The sequence below is a fragment of the Chiroxiphia lanceolata genome, chromosome 1 (assembly GCF_009829145.1).
Source record: "Chiroxiphia lanceolata isolate bChiLan1 chromosome 1, bChiLan1.pri, whole genome shotgun sequence".
NCBI lineage: Eukaryota > Metazoa > Chordata > Aves > Passeriformes > Pipridae > Chiroxiphia > Chiroxiphia lanceolata.
In genome coordinates this window covers 124,016,510-124,036,423 of record NC_045637.1, presented here as the reverse complement: position 1 = coordinate 124,036,423, position 19,914 = coordinate 124,016,510, and the positions used below count along the sequence as shown (strand labels likewise).

Here is a 19,914-nt window from a genome sequence, read left to right as displayed (position 1 = left end):
TGATTCCAACGGGCTTCCTTTGATGTTTCAGGTGTTTTACCTTAGATTCTCGGTACCAGTATAAGGTGAAGAGCTAATTCTACTCCATGTTTGGACCTGGCAATTTGGCAATACTGTTTTGCTGGATCATGTAATTTTGTTCCCGATACAGCATATAACTTAATTTTTTTTTCTAAATATTGATTTAGATAATTTCAGGTGAAAGACTGGCATCCTGTAAAAAGTAATGATTATTTCTTTGACTATTCCAGATATCAGGCTCAAAAATCACCAGAAAATTACAAAATGTAGCGAAAAGAAAGGGAAATAAGTGGTCACCATAAGGAGATTAAATAAACTAAGATAAAACACTCTTTGCATGTGTCATTGACCAATACCGAATAAGTTATCTTGTGAAATTAATGCTAAGGTAAATATCATGTAATGCATAGAGTAACTAGGAATCTTTCTTTTCATTACCAGAATACTTCTAAAGAACAGCTTGCTTTTTCTCACTTTTGAATCATAGTGTGTTTACCCCTGCAGAAAAACTCTGAGGAAAAGAGAATTAGTTTCCAATTCCAAACCTTGCAGCAGCAGTAAAAGAGCATCATCAGACTTAGGAGAACCCTTATTTTATAAAAGAATTTCTTACCTGATTTTTAAACACTGAAAAGGTGGATATATTAGCCTAAATTAGTCACCCTGGCCTCAGTTTTTAGGAATCTATGAAGAGGCACTATATATCAATACACGATGATTCACCACTTCCTAATATAGTCCAGATGAATCATAATTTGGAGGTGTGCATTGCTCTTGGTTACTATAGAATAATGTCATGTATTTAGCTCAGTCACAGGCATTTGCCTTTGAGACAGTCAGGTCAGAGTGGCTGAATTACACCTTTTTGCACCTGCTGTCTCCACCTCTTCCACATTTGCTGAGTAGAAATGAAGAGCAGTGGATACGGAGGTGAGCTATCCCACTTCAGCCCATTACCTACAAGTCCAAGAATCTGTTGTAATACTTCAAGCAGATGAGTGAAAGCCAATATCTTGTGTCATTTCAGGAGAACATGGTCGATTGTTATCCATGAGATGTGGTTTGTAACTTTTCATTCATTCAGTTTGTGGGTTTAAAGCACATTTTACTAGTAAAATTTAGAGATGGCTTGAGTTATTTCAAATACCATTAGTATGTAAAGAAATCAACTTGTTTTGAATGTTTGCTGTGATGTCTAAACTCAAAAAAATTATGAAAAATGAGTTCCTGAATTTGTGTGATACTATATAGTTGGTGAAAACATACCGAAAACATGAAACAAAATGATATTAATTTCTAAAGTGTGAATATGTCTTTTTGTAATAAAAACTGCTTAAGAATTTTTACTATTCCTTGCAAATATTTAATAAGAAAGACTTTAAAATGAGTTTAGTATATATTTGCCTGGGCCTGTTCAGTAACCGTGTAATAAAACAAGTGTAGTGTCTGCACAGTAATTGCTTTTTAATTCCCATGCTGCATGCTGTGCCAAACTTTTTTGATTTTTTTTGAGCATCATATGGCATTCTATACAATAAAAAGTAAGAATGCAAAACCAGAAGTTTTAATACTGACACACATTCAACTTACGATGTAAAAACATAGTTTTTTGTATGTTGTTCATCAGTTTAATTTCAGTTGGACGACATGCTTCCTTGTGCCTCCATTAGGATGTGACTACAGCACTCATTAACATGCTCTGATTTGAACCTGTACAAATGTCAGCCTTGAATATCAGCTAGTATTGCTGAGACTCTTATTTAGATTTTTTCCAGTGCTGTGACGAGGGTAAAAAATGCTGGACATAAGGTGCTTCTTTGTCCAGGGAAGGCAAAAAGAATTACTTGGGAAAAAGTCGTGAGTCAGTCAGTTGCAGTGGACCAGTGTTGCCTGTATCAAGTAAAGAGGATTACAACTACACAGGTCTTAAGACCAGATTTCATATTGACGTATGAATGGATTTTGTAGAAGAGTTGTCTCTGAGGATAAGCGTTGAATGAATCATTTTTTCATGGGAAGCAAAACACTGTTGTTATTGCAGATACTCTTTTCCAACTCTCATCATACTGTGATTATAAGAAATTTTCATAGCCATTTCACTTTCTTTGTGTTTCAGGGTGGAAAGACAGTCATTTTTAGGTATTCCCTCTGTGGCAATGTCATTGTCCTGTCCCTGTCTCGATTTTGCTTTGCCACCTGTTTCTCCTCAAATTCCCATCACACTACTATGAGCAGCCCTTGCTATCCACTGCTTCATGTCTAGAGGAGAAGCAGATAAGTCAGTAGCATGTTCTTTTCCAGACACCTTCCACTCAAGGAAGAGAGAGCAGCACTGGTTGTGCTGCTTGGAGCTTCTGTGTGAAGCAGGCAAGGACACTGATATGGCAGACGACAGGCACTTCTACTTCCTTCGGAAAACACTTAAGAAGCCCTAGGTGGTGACTTCAAAGACCATTTATTCACTGCCCAGAGGAATGAATATTTTGTAATACAAAATGAATCGAATTTCAAAGCCTGTAAAGGTCAAAAGCAGCCTCTGGCCAAACAAGAGGAAGAAGCCATGGGAATTACACCTCTCCATGAGAGGCCACTTTATCACAAACAACCCTTGTGAAGTCACACATGCAAAGATTTAACCACAAACCTCCACAGGGTCTGATGGATGAGAAGTGATCACTCACCCCTCAGACAGGCAGGGACCAAAGGCACTGAGGTGATGCAGTTTCACTTTACCTGCTTTTGTTCTTTAGGCTTTAATAAGCGTCACTTTAGTCTTCTTTGGTACTAACCTCTCTTGAAATAGAACTGTGAGCAGCCATTTTCATTGGTGCTTAGACCAGGTCAGAATCTGCAGGTGTGAAAAGCCCTGTGCAGTGGTAGTACTCACTCTCCTTAAACAAGTGCAAGAGATGGAGAGTCTGGGAGAACTAACATAAGAACTTGTCACAGTTCAGCAGCCTCCCCCCCAATTATTCCTCTTCGAATTACATCTAATACTCCTTCTGTTTTCTGTATGGAACAGTACAGACCTCTGTGATTTTCCAAAGGATTTGAATAAAAAGTACCCTGCTGTCAGAGGTTTAAGCTCTTGCCACCTAGAGCAGAATATAATGGGTAAGAATAAGCAAAATCATGTAAACGTTCAGAATAAAGGGTTAAAGAGAGACTTTGGCTGCCTTATTCAAGACCAATGTGGCACTAGCATGTATCCTAATGTATTCTTTACCTTATCACCAGATTTCTAGCCATTTCACACATTTCAGGGGAAAAATATTCTTTGATGACTTTTTATGTCCTAGGGGTTTTTTGGTATCCTGTTACCAAAAAAAAAAGCCAAACAAATAAAAACAAGCAAGCAAACAAACAAACAAACCCAAACAGACATCACAAGCAGTGGTGCAGGCTTCAGAAGAGAGGGAAAATTGACTCATAAAAATTTTCTTATGTAGCTTGTCTGGGATGAAAGATTTAATTTTAAAGCCTGCTAATTTGCAGTTTATCCAATGTTTGCTGCCTTTTGATTCTGTAGTCCCTTGTCTTTAAAAGCAGACTGCCTACTTGTAGTAAGAAGAACCATTGAATCCAGAGCCTATAGACTTAGTTGGAGATTGGGAAGGATGAACTGGTATTCCTGTGTTTCTGAGCACTGTAGTTCTGTAGCTGTAGGTCACAGAAGAGGCCATCTCTTTCTCTGAGGTTGCTGCTGTTTGTTGGCAGGTGCCGGGGTCTTTGTCTGTGAGAAATGCGATAGGAACCTCAAAATTCAACAAGGGTAGATACCAAGTCTGCACTTGAGATGGACTAATCCCTTGCACTGATCCAGGCCAAGGTCTGCCTGACTGGGAAGCAGCTCTCCTGGAAAGGCACAGAAGATGTTGGTAAACGGTGGGCTGAAAATGAGCGCCAGGGTGTCTTCTGTCATCAAGGAAGGTCAACAGCACCCTGGGCTATATCAACAAGGACAAAAGCCATGAGATTCTATCCCTTTTTACTTTGTACTACGTTTGACCACATATACAAAACTGTATGCAGTTTTGGGCCCCCAGTACAACTGAAACATGGATAATCTGCAACAAGTTCAGTGGAGGGCCACCAAGATAGACAGGGCTGGATCTCTTGCCTAATGAGGAGACTAGGAAGCTGGGCTGGTTCAGACCAGAGAAGTGATAGCTTCAGGGAGCTTGCCAGGGCCTACTGAAAAGAAGGCCATGCTCCTTACAGTCACACGTACTGAGAGGATGAGAGGCAATAACTTGAAAAAAGAGACAGACTTTATGTAAAGAACAATTTCACTGTGAGGACAATCCAGCAGTGGACAAAGAGGGGATTTGTGGTCTTCATCCTTGGAGATTTGCAAGACCAGACTGGATAAACTCTGGAGCAACATGCTCTGACATTCAAGCATGCCCTGCTTTGAGCAGAAGGTCAGATGAGAGGCCTCCTGCTATCCCTTCCAATCTCAGTCATTCTGTGAGTATGTGATTATTACCCAGCAGAGGAGCTACTTGGTGCTGGAGTCATTTCACTGGTCAGTAAAAGTAGCATACTTCCCATCCTGCACCTGAAAGACTTATATCGAAATGGAATTTAAAAATAAGAAAAATACAAAAAGCGAGGAAAAAATCCTAACTTAATCAGTGTATGGCTTTGAAGTTAGTTTGTTGAAGACAGCATCCACCTTCACTTGAAGATAATGGACAAAATAGAGTACAACTGTCATCTGGATCAGATGAGGCAGAATTGTTACCCTGTCATGACCTTCTATGTGAACATCAGCACCACTACGTTTCAGCTCCCACCGCATGGTGCCTCCAAAGAGAAGAGAGAAGCAGTGCTTTGTAGCTGCCACCTGCGAATCTCTAATTATTGGTAGGTACTTTGCAATGGAGTACTAGAACAGGATAATTGCTGGAGGTAGAATTGGCAAGAACAGTATATGGGAGACATGTTCAATTGCACATGAGTATGGTAGGTGAACTATAAAAAAAGCAAGCCTGCCATTATCTGTTGAACAGCTGGCAACTCTGGGTCTTCCATTTTGTTTACAGCAGAATGGACAAAAGGCTTGTAGTGTCAGCAGTAAAGAGCCTAGGGACTGTATGCCTTGTAAAGGTATGCTGGATGCCTTTATGAGCCATAGCTCAAGCTTTTGTGACAATAACAGTGAGGCATTACAAGTCTATTTGCAAGATTAGGTCTAAACATCATCCCCAGAGTGCAGTATAAAAACTAATGAATTTTTTTATTCTTTATCATTGAGATCAACATTCTCTGTAGGAATTTGCATTTCTATATGACCCTTGTGTAAGCCAGCTTGCATGGGAGGGGGATCAATTTTGAGATTCATCAGTAGTGTTGTCCGTCCTACTCAAATATTCCCTTTATACTAAATCTTCCACCAGTAGATATTCCATGTATAACTCTGCAGCCAGCCTTAGAAGTAAAACAAGTACTTGTACGAGAAACACAACCACTACTTTTCGTTGCACAGTGTTTTACTATGTATTTGTGTCTTACAACTGCTCTGCCTCACAGATTCCTCAATATCTACTTTGAGAAGTGAGTTTACACTTCATTCTTCCACTCATTGGGAGCACTAGCTGGGCTTTTCAACCAGATATTTTAACAGACTTTGGCTTCAAGTCACAGGCATCTTTATACCTCAGCACTTTTTTTGGTTTCCAACAGGTGTGTTCATCAGTTTGAGCACTCAAAATTATTACTTGAGAATGTTATTAGTTGGGCAGAGGTGCAACACCTATAGATTGAGGACACGAAAATAAGAGAGAGATTGAAAAAGTACTATAAGGATTAAAAGCATCTTGCCATGTCATCAAATCTGAGATTCAGAGCCTTCCCCCAAAAAAAACATTGCTAGACATTCGAGATTCAAATCTCACTCTTGTTTTAGCAGTGAGGATATTCCTTATAGAAGGATGTTATGAAAGGAAAGGATGCTCTCCTCTAGCTTGCCTTCTCATATCAAGAATGTCTGATATGGAATTGGGAGAAGATGAGCATGCCAAATGGGGGGATGCTGGAACAATTCTACGAAAAGAAGGAGCCAGGAAAGAATGCACAGTGCAGCTGTGGGACCTAAACAGCCGGTTGCAGTCATGCAGGAACATTTCCTTCATTTTAGATTCATCATGCATTTGTTTCTAGAAAATTGAGCCCTTATCTAAAAAGTCCACTTCTAATATTGTTAGTCTTTTGTGTCACTGTTGTCTCAAGTAGTACCTACCAAAGCAGCAAACTTCCCCTGTGCTACTGGGAAAAGCAAACTTTTCCTCATCCCATTAATACAGCACATGAAGTGAAAACCTTTTTATAAATTCCATTTAGGGTCTTATACTAGCCAAATTTACAGAGGTTTCACAGAGGTATGCAGAAAGCCCTGGGCATTTTCTATTGACTACATATTTTCTAGTTTGAATTTGCTTTGGATACAGAGATCATCCTTTTAGAGGAAGTCAGAAATGTCTACAGGTCTTCCATCCATTTCTGTATAAAGACTCAGAGAAAAGTCAGCCTAAACAGAGTGTCCAAAGCTAACAGCTTTCCTGATTAACTCGTATTATCCAACATGCTGCATTTTACGAGGGGGAAAAATTCTCAAAGATGGGAGAGAGAAAAACTGAAACAAACAAAAAAATCACACTTTGAAATCCATCCTTTTGGCAGCTGACCCTTTCTGGTTTTGGCAGACAGAGAGTTGCTGGCAGGACTGGTGAGGGAAGGGTAAAAGACAAATGGTTCATGATGAATCCTTTAACTAAGCTGATATTTCAACACAGTGCCTGCCAACATTTTTCTTTGGCATATGCTTTATAGAACATACATGACAAGCACTTCGGCAATGTTAATATATTGGCATTACCTGGTTTATTATTCATCTCCCTCTGAATCAGACCCCAGACTTTCAGGAGACTATCGCATAGAAGCCCTCTTTTTTCCCCTAGCATTTATTTCTCTGTGTGCAAAAATGAAACTAAAACTATGCTATCATGATTTAAAAAATCCAACAAACTAGCCTTTTAAAATTAGTATATTAATTATCACTATACTATCTTTTGGAATAATGTACTACCAGCTTTCAGGAATAAGGTGTATCAAACAGCTCCACTCTTTGGGTGGATCACTTCCAGTAAAATAAAAACAAATAAGATAATTAATTTTTTAGAATCTAAAATAAAAATATAGATTTGAAGTTAAATATTGGGTATTATTATGCTTTTTGTACTGAGGAAAACAAAATATCTCAAACTCTGCGAGGAAAAAGAAAAACAAACAAAAAACCAATCTGGAAACTTCATTTGATTTTCATTACAGTTAATGGCAAAATTTTCATTGCCTTGCACTACACACTACATACATGGAAATCCATTTAATCTGTAAATTTGAATAAAAAAAATAACATAGCTACTCCAATGTACTGAAGAGGAGAATTAGATTAATTTTTTTGCTCATTCATTCTTCTTTTTTTATTTATTTTTTCTTTCTTGCTTGCTAATTACTTAATTAATTATCTTTTTAACAAATTTCCCTTTGTTTTCCTAAAGTTCCCACAGGTGGCATTCCTCACATTTACCTCTTTTGCAGAAGACGTTGCAGTTTCAAGGAGCCAGCCCATGAGGACTTACCATTCACTGAATATTGTGTCTGCATGATGAAGTATGTATGAACACAGCTGATGGTCAAGAAGATTTTTTCTGACATTTTTTAATTAAGTTGTTAATGCTTAGTTGTATAAATTCCTTATAAGTGTATCTTGCTCCAACATAGCATGACACTGTAAAAATCACTGGTGAGGTAGTAAGTGGAGGAAATGCCGTAAGATACATGCAATACAGTGTACTATTTTCTGGTCAGAATTTAATTAGTTCTCCTTTCTAACAGCCTACCTTCATTTCTCACCCCTGCTAACAGAAGATTAAAAATGTAAAAGAAATATTGCAAACTTTACCCTCTGAAATACTATAATGAATTCAGGCTTTATTGCAGGAAATATTGTTTGTTTGTAAGAAGAGACAAAAAAAAATTATAGGTTTGGATTTTTTTTCCTTATTTGAATTGATTCTAATGTTAGGATTTATTAATAGGAGGAAACTGAAATGTGAGTACCTAAAAAGGCAATACGGAAGAACTCAACAAGCTATGGAAAGCATGAATAACAAACCATATATTTTTCCTACCGTGACAGGGCACTGCATAAAAACACCAGGGGATGGATGCAAACAATGTGCTGGTGAGAGTGACAATAAAACAGAGATGACAACATAAAGAGAGAATGATGAATGTGTTAACACAGGTAAGAGAGTTGGATAAAAGATCACGGAATAGTAGAAAATTCACTCTAAGCAGATCTTGAATAGTCTAACAGGAAATAGTGTTATTGTTAGATGTGGATTTGATAGAGAATGTGGTGACAACAGAGAGCGAGAAAATCTTTGAGTTTATATGGAGAGATTTATATTTATGCTTCTGGGTACACATTTATAGATATTTATACTAAATATATATTTTGATATCCCTGCAATAAATTTCTATAACCATATGATAAACTGTATTTATTATAGTTAACACCCTTTGCCTGCCTTACCTGTGCTACTTTCCATTTTCTTTTCAGCTGGTGATTTCTCTAAGCAGCTCAGAACTGCTGTCAGAATTGTTGAAACCTGCCAGAATTTTTTTTCTTCTTTTCTTCCCGAACACCTCCACAGATTGAGAATTCTCCTCCTCTGCTGCATTCTGCTTTGTATCTATCTCGAATTACTCTATTTTGTATTAGTTTAGATTTAAAGGTCCAATATCTCTTATCTATCAAGGATGAGAAAAACAGAGGAATTGAGGCTGTTATTATATGAAAAACTGGCATTAATATAACAGACTGATTTCTTAAAGATGGTTATTCCTAAACAGTTGAAAGAAAGACGCTAGTCTATAAAAGAAAGTTACAAAACCAACATTTTTTTTTTTAAATCTGGATTTTCATTTCAAAAGATTAATAACAATAAATCTATTGAAGTTACATAGTTTTTAATAATGTCTACCTGCCCAGTATTAGTCTCTAAAAGTGTTGTTTTTCAACAGTTGAACCAGCAAAGATTAAAAACCATTGACTATAGTAGGTTTTATATTGGGCCCTTAGATGTATACAGGTCTACGTAATTTTATTCTATTGCTTGTTAGCACTCTCATGTTTCACCTCTTATGGTTGCTCAATGAGTGGTTCTTTTAAAAACCTTTTTCTTTATGTCATTATTTTCCATGGAGTAATATTAGAGATGTAGAGATCCCTGATTGCCTTTTTCAAAATACATGTCATGTACTTGAAGTATTTGTTTGATACTGAATGGAACACAGCAGCACTACCTAGAAATCCTGGAGAAGAACTGAAGGACACCAATTTCTTCTGATGCTATAAGTAGCTTTTAGAGAGATTACTCAAAGAGGAAGAAAAAATTACAGAACTAAACCCTATGGCAGATGCCTACGCACAAATTAGGAAAACTTGCTGTGACAGTTTCAGGATTGCTGAATGATTTTCAGGGTTGTAGAGTTATGTTTTATGTTTTCCCTCACACACAACATTTTTAATATTGTAGGTCAAAGTTTCACCAGTCAGTGGCATTTGTTTGTTAGCAGTGATTCAGTAGACAAACTCGGCTTGATGAGTCATTAGTGAGGGATATCATATTTACACAAAATCACTTGGCTGAAACCATCAGTCCGAGAGATTAAAACTAGGCATTAATCACCTGTAAGGCTAAGCATGAGCCTGAAAAATAGCCTGAAAAATACTAGAATTTGTGTATTACAGCATGAATGGAGGTTTCAGAATACTAGTCATAAAGGATTACTCTACACAGGAAAATGTTTGTCTTGGAGACTTTTTTATTGACCTGTGATATGCTTTTGGTTTGAAAGACATGTTAAACAAAGAAAGCTCCAGTCTTTCAAAACTCTCACAGCTCTATAAATAACTCCACATAAAATGTACAGTATGTATAAACAGCATGACAAAGATTTTCTGACAGGATTTTCTCTACGGTAAAAAAGTGAAGTCAAAACATCCCATTGAAGGCTGCTATTTTGAAGAATTCCTAAGAATACAAGTGCTTACGAGCTGGCAAACTCTCCATGAGTGAGAGTGAGTACAAACAATGAACTTCTATGAGACTGTAGCCGTTCCATCAAGATCTAAATGCAGCTTGAATGGACCTTAGCCAAGAAGCGTCTGCTTAGCATTTAGTAAAGCTTCAGCTAAGGGAACCACAGAAAAAAATCCAAACTGTTCCCGCAGTAAAACTATCTGCCAGCAACATTTTTGAGAGTTCACCATCTGGGTCCTGCAGCTATCAATCAGACTCAATGTGTCACTCCAGCTGTCCTTCAAGGCTCCTCATGGTCAAGGTAGAACAGTTTTGAGAAAATAAAACACAAAAATTGAGAGAGCACAAACAGCTGTTGAAAGCTTGAGTAAGTCAGGGGACAAAAAACTCACAAATATTAAAAGACACTCAATTGCTTCATTACAGCATTCAGATTGATCACTTGCATGTCTGAAATTACCCATTTTCCACACTACATATTGATATTTTCCTTTAGCATTCTGTTTTAGTGGGTTTGGGGTTGTTTTATAAATGCATGCACAAGTCCCTTTTACTTTTGTGAGAAATTAATCCACAAAAAACAGGTCTTTATTTTCTACAGGTTAATGTATAAGAGCTTTAGATTGGCTCTTACTGTCACTAGTAGTGGAGATTTTGACTGGAGGTGAACTATGAAAGATTCTACCATTGTGAATCTCCCACCTGACTGAAAATTAAGGTCTTTAAAATATGTGTGCATGGTTGGAAAGATTCCTTTGGAAATGGAAATAAGTAGTAGCTGGTACAGGAAATGAGACAGGAAAGTTGATATGTGGTAAGAATTTCAGAAGAGGTAGGAACAGTTATTGAATTGGCAATTTAATATCTATAAGCAAACAAAAATAGAGGGAAGGCAGAACTAGAGAGACAAGAAGCTGACGGTTGAAATAGCAAATCTAACATTCTGAGTTCAGTGTATTCAAATGTAGACAGCCAGAGACAGAAGCCAGAACCATAAGTAGGGCTTTGAAAATTTAGGGAGAAAAAAAGTTACTTGATTCAGTAAACTTGGGAAACCAGATAAAAATTTCAGCAACAGAAGTGGAAAGCTGAACAGGCAAGGAAATTAATGTATTTCTGCTGCATTTTTCCCACAGAATTACAGGGGAATAAAGCAGGTTTTCCGTCCAAATAGGGTTGATTGCTTTTTCTATCTATGTTACCTTGCAAAAGACCTCCAATATTTTTTACACACTTTTAGGATGTTTCAAATGTCTGTGTGGTGAAGACACTTTTGTTTGATTTTTTTGTTTGTTTGTTTTTAAATAGTTGGCTTTGCTTTATCAATGGTTTTAATAAAACATATGTATTGGCATCCAAGGTTTGTTTTAATGTACAATTTAGATGCAATCATCTCCGTATGATGGCTTTACTTAATGTCCAACTATAAATAATCTTGGCCTGGAGCAGATAAAAAGTGTTCTGTAGAAATAAAAATAAAATCATGAGTATTATTTATTTTTTAATTTTCCTTCTTAGTGTTTAGAGAGATTTATTGTACTACAATTATTCGATACTCTATTTTTACAAAGCTGAGCTGCAGATGGTAGAAACTGTGTGCAATAGTTCAACATTTTCTATTCCAGGTGTTTAAACAAATGTTTCTGTTTCAGGATTTTACAGTAAAAGAATGGTACTCACATAATCACTGGACCATTTGGCTTGGAAGGGACCTCGTGGTATCATCTAGTCGAACTCTGGTACACAGGACTGTGCCATTTTTTTGCTGTTGTTCCACATATTGCAAAACAAACTAAGGGATGCCCAGATACTTCAGAAGACCTAGACTGAGGAGGAGAATGAGAAATGGCAAAAGAGAAATGTAGAAGAGAAGGATGAAAAAGTGCCCAGTGACCTGTTGTTGCAGGCAACTGTGTCTCCTAGCCTGTCATAGGATTTCTTTTGCAAACTTTCACAAAACCTTCAGAAGTCTGGGCACACTGAGGAGATCAGATTGTGTCTCATGCCAAATGAGATTCTTATAGGTGAGGTTTCCAGGCGTTTACCTGAGTTTGCAAGGAAAAGCTAAAGAGAAACATGAGAAGTTACAAGTTTAATTACTTTTTTAGTAAAATAGAGTAAAACAACTGAGGTGCATATGGCTTTAAAAAAATAAATAAACCTTTGGGTTTAAATACACTTCCAAAAGCATTATCATCACTCAGACTTGTCAGAAAAAAGAATATACTGCAAAAACTCACATGACATTCATGAAGCTGTGATTTAGTCTATCATTATTGTTAACTGGTTTCTCACCTGGGTACTTACTGGAGAGCAGAGGGATTCAATATCATTTAAAAGACAGTTTAGAACAGCAATAACTTTTGCACACACATCATTAAGCATTGGCCAAGAGAGTTTGTAATGTCCTTCCTACATCTGTGTATTTTTTAGAATAAAAGTGGAAAATGCTTTTGGCAAAAACAAGCAATAAAAAACCTCCCTCACTATATAGCAAACAAACAGAAAAGGCTCTTTACGTAAAGAGCTGTACAAGCACTTTACACGAGGAGGCATACCTACTACTGCATTTCAACTAAGTAGTATAGCTTTTGCCCACTACGAGGCTTGCATGACTCCTGCTTTGACATCACAAATATTGACATCCTGATCAAAGTAATTGGACTGTATTCTGCCCAGTTGTGGCTGTTATCAGAGAGCAGAGCCTACTTCTCATTGATTCCTGCTGATTTCATGCCAATATGAAGGCATGACAGAAATAATGACAATGCAGTGTATTTTTATTTTGAAAAGAACAATCTGTCCGCTCTTGTTCCCTCTGGGATGGAATAGCAAGCAGTGCATCCAAATATAGAGGAGAAGATGACACTAAATGAATTTACGTGTTAAATGGCATTTTATTTTGTCAGATTCCTCCATAAGTCATTAACTATTGTATTCTCCCTCACAGTTAATAACCTGGTCCCTGTAAAGAAATTACACTCCTATTCTGTGAAGGAAAATGAAGGCTGAGTTACACATATATTCAAAAATTGCCTGAAATATTTATTTTCCATATTCTGTATAACCCATACACAGCACTGGCATTTGTCTTACACAAGAATGCAGAAGTTAGAAGAGTTACTGTAATTAAATCCCAAATCAGAGCTAATTCTTTAAAATACTACTCTTCCCTTTTAATTCTTTAAAATACTACTCTTTCCTTTTAGTTTAATTAAATAAGAGCTTCCTCACTCCCCTATGAGTCAAGATAATTAAAGAAAGACCTATATTTGTCAGTGAATCTCAGAAATGTTCTAATGAGTGGATAAGAAGCATTTGTAATTAACATGCTAATTGCTTGTATGCAAACGGTCTGTTGTTCAAGTGGTTTAAAAAGTGCTTGAAAACAGTTTGTTTGCCTTCCCTCTTAAGCACACTAAGCGTTCCCACTTGCAGTCTTATTTACATTATTAATTTGCTTAGCAAATATTTTTTTAATAGCTAGTGCAAATAGAAGGAGTGGAAGCCTGATTTGGAGAGCTCTTGTGAAGAGTGCTATTTGCTCCAGTTCAAGCAGATGAGGAGACTGAAATGTGAGTTTTTCAGGCACATATTAGACTCTTGGCTTATCAAAGCCTCTTATCTGATTGGAAAAAAATCAAAGGTAAACTTCACAGCTCATGGAATTAAAAGACAAATGAGATGTCATAATTATCAAAGTGGCTAATTTAGAAAATTAAGCCATTCACATAGGTGACATAATTGCTTGTCACAATCACTCTTTTTCTCATTAGCCCTCTCTTCAGCACCTACTATACTGTGGAACATTCTTTAGTCTTGGAAAATATTGCCTATACTGTAAGCCACTGATAGCATAGCCCCTAAAATTAGTGCAAAAATACACTTAATAGTTTCATTGATGTGATATATTTGTGTGATTCTCTGTTTGATTGTGTCTCACTTTGTAAAATCTGGTATTTTGGATTTTGAGTATTTATTGGTTGGGGTTTTTTCTAGCTTCTTTTAAAATTCCACTATTTAAAATTAATCAGCTAATTATGATGGAGGACTTAATACACCAACATGCCATATGCAAATTCTTTTGACAGGATTACGCTTCCATCACAAAAGGTAGCTTTAACACGTGAGTATTATATGGTATATAATCATTGGGGCTAGAAGATTAAATTGGCCTCCTGAATTGCGACTGTATAGGAAAAAATATTTTATCCTCTATAGAAAAATATATCTTTCTAATATTTAATATTTCATTTTATATGATTTTCAGTGAGTTTAAAATAATACCACAAATAATATTCTTTATAAGAAAGTAATTTTCAGGAAGTAGTTACATTTCCCTGACAATCATTGTTTATGAGTCAGCAAGTACAGAAATTATTAATGACAATTTCTAAGAAAGGAAATGAGTCTGGTTTGCTATGCGAGTTTCAAGGCATGACATTGTAAATGGGCAAGGTTAAACATTTTGGATTAAAAACATGACTGTGAGATTGATTAGGGTCCTACAGTCTTGTAAAGTTGGTAGAACATAGCTGACATGACTTATAGTTTGCTGAATTCAGAGAGATTACATTGATGTCATTCATTTGAAGAGATAGTTCATCCTGGATGCATATAGTGAAGCTGTCATCTGTGCATTTCACAAATATTCATGTGTCTAACATGTTTTGATTAGACTAACACTGAACCACACCATTGAATAGGTCATGTGTCTGAAGTCAAAGCATGCGTTAAAAAACAAGGAACAAATTCTGGAAATAAAATAAAGCTAAACACCCAGCCTAACCTTGTAAAGTTTCCTGTGTGCCACTCCTCTGAATATTTGACATACTTAAAATATGGAGTACAGAAACTCTCTATCTTATAGCAAGTAATTAGGCTTCTGACTATAATAGAAGAAAGTTAATATATCATTAGCTCAATTATAAACAATATTGATTTTGCTCTATATGAACAGACTCCCATATGGTTTGCATAATGTGCTTATTTAGAAATAGGGTTTATCATGCCCTTTCTTCTCCACTAGCTGGATTTCAATTCAGCACTCCTGGAAGGGAACTGGCTTGAACTGACTGTTCCTCAAAAGTGAATGAAAAGCAAGAGATTCTATTTCCAAGAAAAGGACCTTCTTCATGGACTGCAGCAGGCTTCAGAACACCTCCTTGTTTTAGAAAATTATGTTAGGACTGACACTTCTGGATTTATTGACCCTGACAGTACTTCAGGTTTGTTCCCTGGCTCGCTGCAGGGAACACTTCACTTCGCTCCACTTCAGCCCTCCCGCCCAGAAAGAAAAGGAGATGTTTCAGTTCCTTTTCTCCTCCAAAAAAGTGTTGTCCTCAGCCCTTTCCCTCAGTCCACCCTGTAGTTTGCTACCTTCTCACTAGGATTGTGTTTGTTTTTTTTTCTGTGGCCTTCAGTTTGTTAACAACAAAGAAGGCAAGCATTCTAAACCAATTTTTAAAACACATTCCCACTGTTCATATGCAAAAAGAGCTATTTACAAGCTAATACAAAGGTAGCAAAATCTGCATATAAAAACATTTCATTTAATTTCCTCTACACAATGGAAGTCCTCTGGCTTTCGGAACCCTTTTTTATCCCTGCATTCTTTTGATCCCCACCATCTTGTCTCCTCCTTAACTTCAGGTTCTCTCTTCTTGCCCAGAGCATTCCTACTTTAGTTGAGACCCCCAGCCTAGAGAGTTGAGACACCACTCTCTTTAAACAGCTCCATTTACAGCAACTTCTTCTTCCGCTTTCCTGCTCTACATTGTTGGATGTATCCAGCTGATCGACCAACTATGCTTTCAATCCCAAGGGCAGGCATGACATGTTAAATCCCACATCAGTTAATATCCACAGGTATCTCTGCAGGCTCCATGACTTACTCAGTCTTTTGTCATGCTCATTGTTTTCAAAGGCGTTCATCCTGTGCCAACAACTTTTTCTCTTGTCCTGTGGCTGCCTCCAGATAATGTACATTGAGACGTGACACAGACCCTGCCAGAAACTCTTAACATTGACGGTTATAGTTACATGTAAGGTTCGTAAAGAAAGAATTTGTAAGTTGTGCATAAATTTCCAGACTGTCACAGGGAAGAATAAATATTAAGCATCTGCTATTTTTCTAGAAGACATTTTCTTACAATAAATATTTCCCATAAATATCTGTCTGGTTTGAGGGAAAAGGAAAGGCACTTGAAGACTCAAGGCTGTTCTGTTATCCTTCCATCGCCTGTCATGAGGACGGTCAGGTTCTGATCTCATTTATCTCATTGCAAACTTTTGATGCAATTTCCTTGAAGCAGCTCAGCCTCTACTGGTTTACCAAGTTGTGGACACTGGTCAGCAGTGTTAGATTTAAAAATATCAACACTGACTCTCAGAAGTGTCACTTCATTTGATAGACAGGCACAAAATGGTGACGCGACAGACACAAGTGACACTCAGTCACCATAGGAAGTGGAAAACATCTTAACTTTTTGCTTTCACATAACATTTAATATTGAGAACAAGCTTTCCTCTTCAGCTTAAAAAGAAAAGCTGACTTGGAATATCTGCAAATGCCTTAGAAAATTATCAGGCCTAATCTAAGGCCTAAATAAAAAGGACATCTTTTGTGATTTGGTGACTTTGTCTTGGTCCCACTCCCATAATAATTTTGGATCACAAAAAGTTTCATTTAGATGACACTGAGGTTGTGATTTTCGTAGAAGATGGATATTACCATCATGAGAGTGCACATAAACTGAAGATTAAATAAGTAAATTGTTTTATGTGTCTTTTTAGAGAACCAAGTAACATAAGTATATTTTACAGGGTTCATAGAATTACCACCTAAGAAACAAAGACTAATGTAACACAACTGCAAATGGTGACTGATGATCACTATGCTAATCCCAATAACATTTTTCCCAAATACACACTGCTGTCCTCTAGAGGCCATGTTTAATACTAAATAACCCTCAGTTCATTAACAAGCAGATTAATTCAGGAATTCTTCTAGTGGGAGAGCTGATTTCAAGAACAAGAATACTGTCATGTGTACCTTTAAGGTATTCCATATGGTGATAATATCAAGAGAAAAGAATAAGCTGTCTCATGTTGGCTGTTGAGGAAGAAATGTAGTCATCCTGTGTGTCTCTGACCTGGCAAACTCATGCTTGCAGTTCTATATTCTGCACTGGATCAATTTTTCTCACCATACTTTTGAAAGAGATCTGGTAGCAACCAAAAGCAAATGTTGCTCCCTTTTCCTTTCTTCCTTCAAACTTCCCCATCAAAATATTTAGGATCTTTGAGAGGTATGTCATACACCCGACTCAGTAGCTGGCCTTTCAGAGCTCTCTCTCTGTCTAGCATCTCCCTTCTCTCAACAGGTATTTTGAAATAATTGAGCTAAGTCTACTGTCATTTATTGTAGCATATATCTGAACTAACTTTATTAAGTACACTGCACCACTTTGGTGTCCTTTGAATTATTGAAATTATTGAGCTCAAACATAGCAGCAGTGTTTGGGGGGAAAGATTACTCAGCCCCACTGCAGTTGACTCTTCAGCAAAAATATGATGAAAGCATGGTCCATAAAATTTTTGCATGTAATGTCCTAACAAATCACAAAGCAGGTATGAAAGATGGACTTAGATGAATAGAAGCAAAGATGGAAAACACAGGGCCAGTGGAATCCATTTCACTGACACTGAAGACTTGTGCATGCTGAGGTACGGCTCATTAGTGTTATGATTACTATGACTGTAATGATCCTAACGCTGGACAGAATTTGGAGATCATTTGTATTTCTCAAAGGACTAGAGCATCAGATGCAGCTGAGGAGCTCAAATGTCACATATTTCCCAATGAAGGTTCACCAAACAGCACAGAGTGAGGGACAGATCTTATCGCTAGGAGAGTCAAGGTAAACAAGGGACAAGCATTTTAGCATGGACTGTTGCAATAGCACAATGAGTAATAGTTTTAAACTAAAAGAGGGTCAAATTAAATTAGATTAGAAGACGTTTTTTATGATGTGGATAATAAAATACTGGAACAGGTTGTCCAGAGAGATGATGGATGCCCCATCCCTGGAAACATTCCCCATCAGTTTGGATGGGGCTCTGAGCAACCTGATGCTAAGATGTAGAAGATGTCCCTGTTCATTGCAAAGGGGTTGGATCAGATGATCTTTGGAGGTTCCTTCCAAACCCAACTGTTCTATGATTCCATGATAATCAAAGTATTCAGGAGGAGAAGCTGGAAAATACATAGTTCCTATAAGCTTGTAAATGCAAAGGAAGCTGGAAGAAACAGAGGCAACTTTTGGCGGGAGAACTGCTATATACTTCATCCTGTTGTTTTTAATTTTTTTGCCAGCTATCACTCAGTTACTTAGAATATTTTGACCTTTCTTACTAGACAAGCTTCCTTTGCATAAATTTTTTATACCCTGTTTGTTCATTATCAGTAAAGTGCAGTACTTGCCCTAATGTGGTTCAGGCTGGCAACAGCTGAATTTCCCACAGGTTGCTTGCTGATCTAGATCTCCTGTCTTTTGATATTCTTTTCTCTGTTGGAAAAAAGCCTTGAGCATCTCAGCAGTCAGCAAGAATCTGGAAGCAGGTGTTGATTTTCACCTCTTCTAGTGTCAGAAATTATCATCTAGATGGCGTGTTGTCTATAGAGCTGAAGTTAAATCAAACCTAGATTTGGCATTTTTCTCTTCCACTAGACCTGCAGCAAGACAAGGTCAGTTGGAGGAATACTTACACCACACACTCTGATTTTAGCTGAGGAAGCTTGGCTTCACAGGCAGAACTGCTTAAAGACCTAAAAAGTGATAAGTAACTAGCTCATAGTCCTGTGGTTAAGGAAGGGAGAAAGGCTCACTGAATGCTGAATGAGATAGACATGAGAAGTATCTATGGAGACACTGAGGCAGCTGAAAAGCTAACTGAAAGTACAGTACCTCCTCTTCATCTTTTCCCAGAGCCCAGAAGACGGTACTTTGGACAAATTTCCTGATGAATAGGACAGCTTTCAGAACACTACAGAAGCATGTCCTTGGCACTGCACAAATGAGAGGGACATGTCTTCTGTGTAAATACTGTTCTCCGGTCTTTATTTTGACATTTACTCCAGTTTAATCAACTAGGTTTTAAAGCACATTTGCTTTGATTAAAACTGGGATTGGCCTTGCAATAAAGATGGTCTCTCCAGTGGCTCATTTTGGAAACCCCCTGAACAGTGATCAGATATATTTATGACGCCCTTTAGCTGTGTGTTTGATTTCCTTGACATAAAAAGGGGGGGAGGGAAAAAATAGGAAAAGCTGCTGACTCTTTAAAGGTTTCTGGGGTTGTTATTTCTGGCCTGCAGCCACACATTCTCTTACACAGTGGATCAAAGATACCAACACTGTGAGAATCAGTCAGTACAACACAGGCACTACTTTAAAATATTGCTCAAAACATCCCTTTTTGTTCCTTTAAAGGGTTACAATATGGAGACAAAATCTTTTTATATAAATGAAACAGTAATTTTATCTACTCTGACATGTTGCTTTTTTTTCCTGAGGAAAAATAAGCAAGCTTTGATAGCATCCTAAGTATGAGCTAATAAAATAGTTACATACATTATGTTTTATTAACTGTCTTTGTTATAGTTACACATTTTTTTTTCGCCTTGCTCATTTTCAATGTTATGGTGTGGAAAGCTGGAGACCACAAAGAGTTAAATCATAGCCTATGCTGGGTTCTTATTTAGAAGGAAAAGGTA

General features: G+C 37.3%; 1 long non-coding RNA gene across 1 annotated transcript; it reads left to right on the top strand.

Moving 5' to 3' along the window:
• Positions 1-2,646: 2,646 nt before the first annotated feature.
• On the top strand, positions 2,647-8,730 carry LOC116787665. The gene is made up of 4 exons (XR_004357391.1): positions 2,647-2,734; positions 7,584-7,695; positions 8,225-8,332; positions 8,651-8,730. It is a non-coding gene; the product is annotated as an uncharacterized LOC116787665 (long non-coding RNA).
• The last annotated feature ends 11,184 nt before the right edge of the window (positions 8,731-19,914 follow it).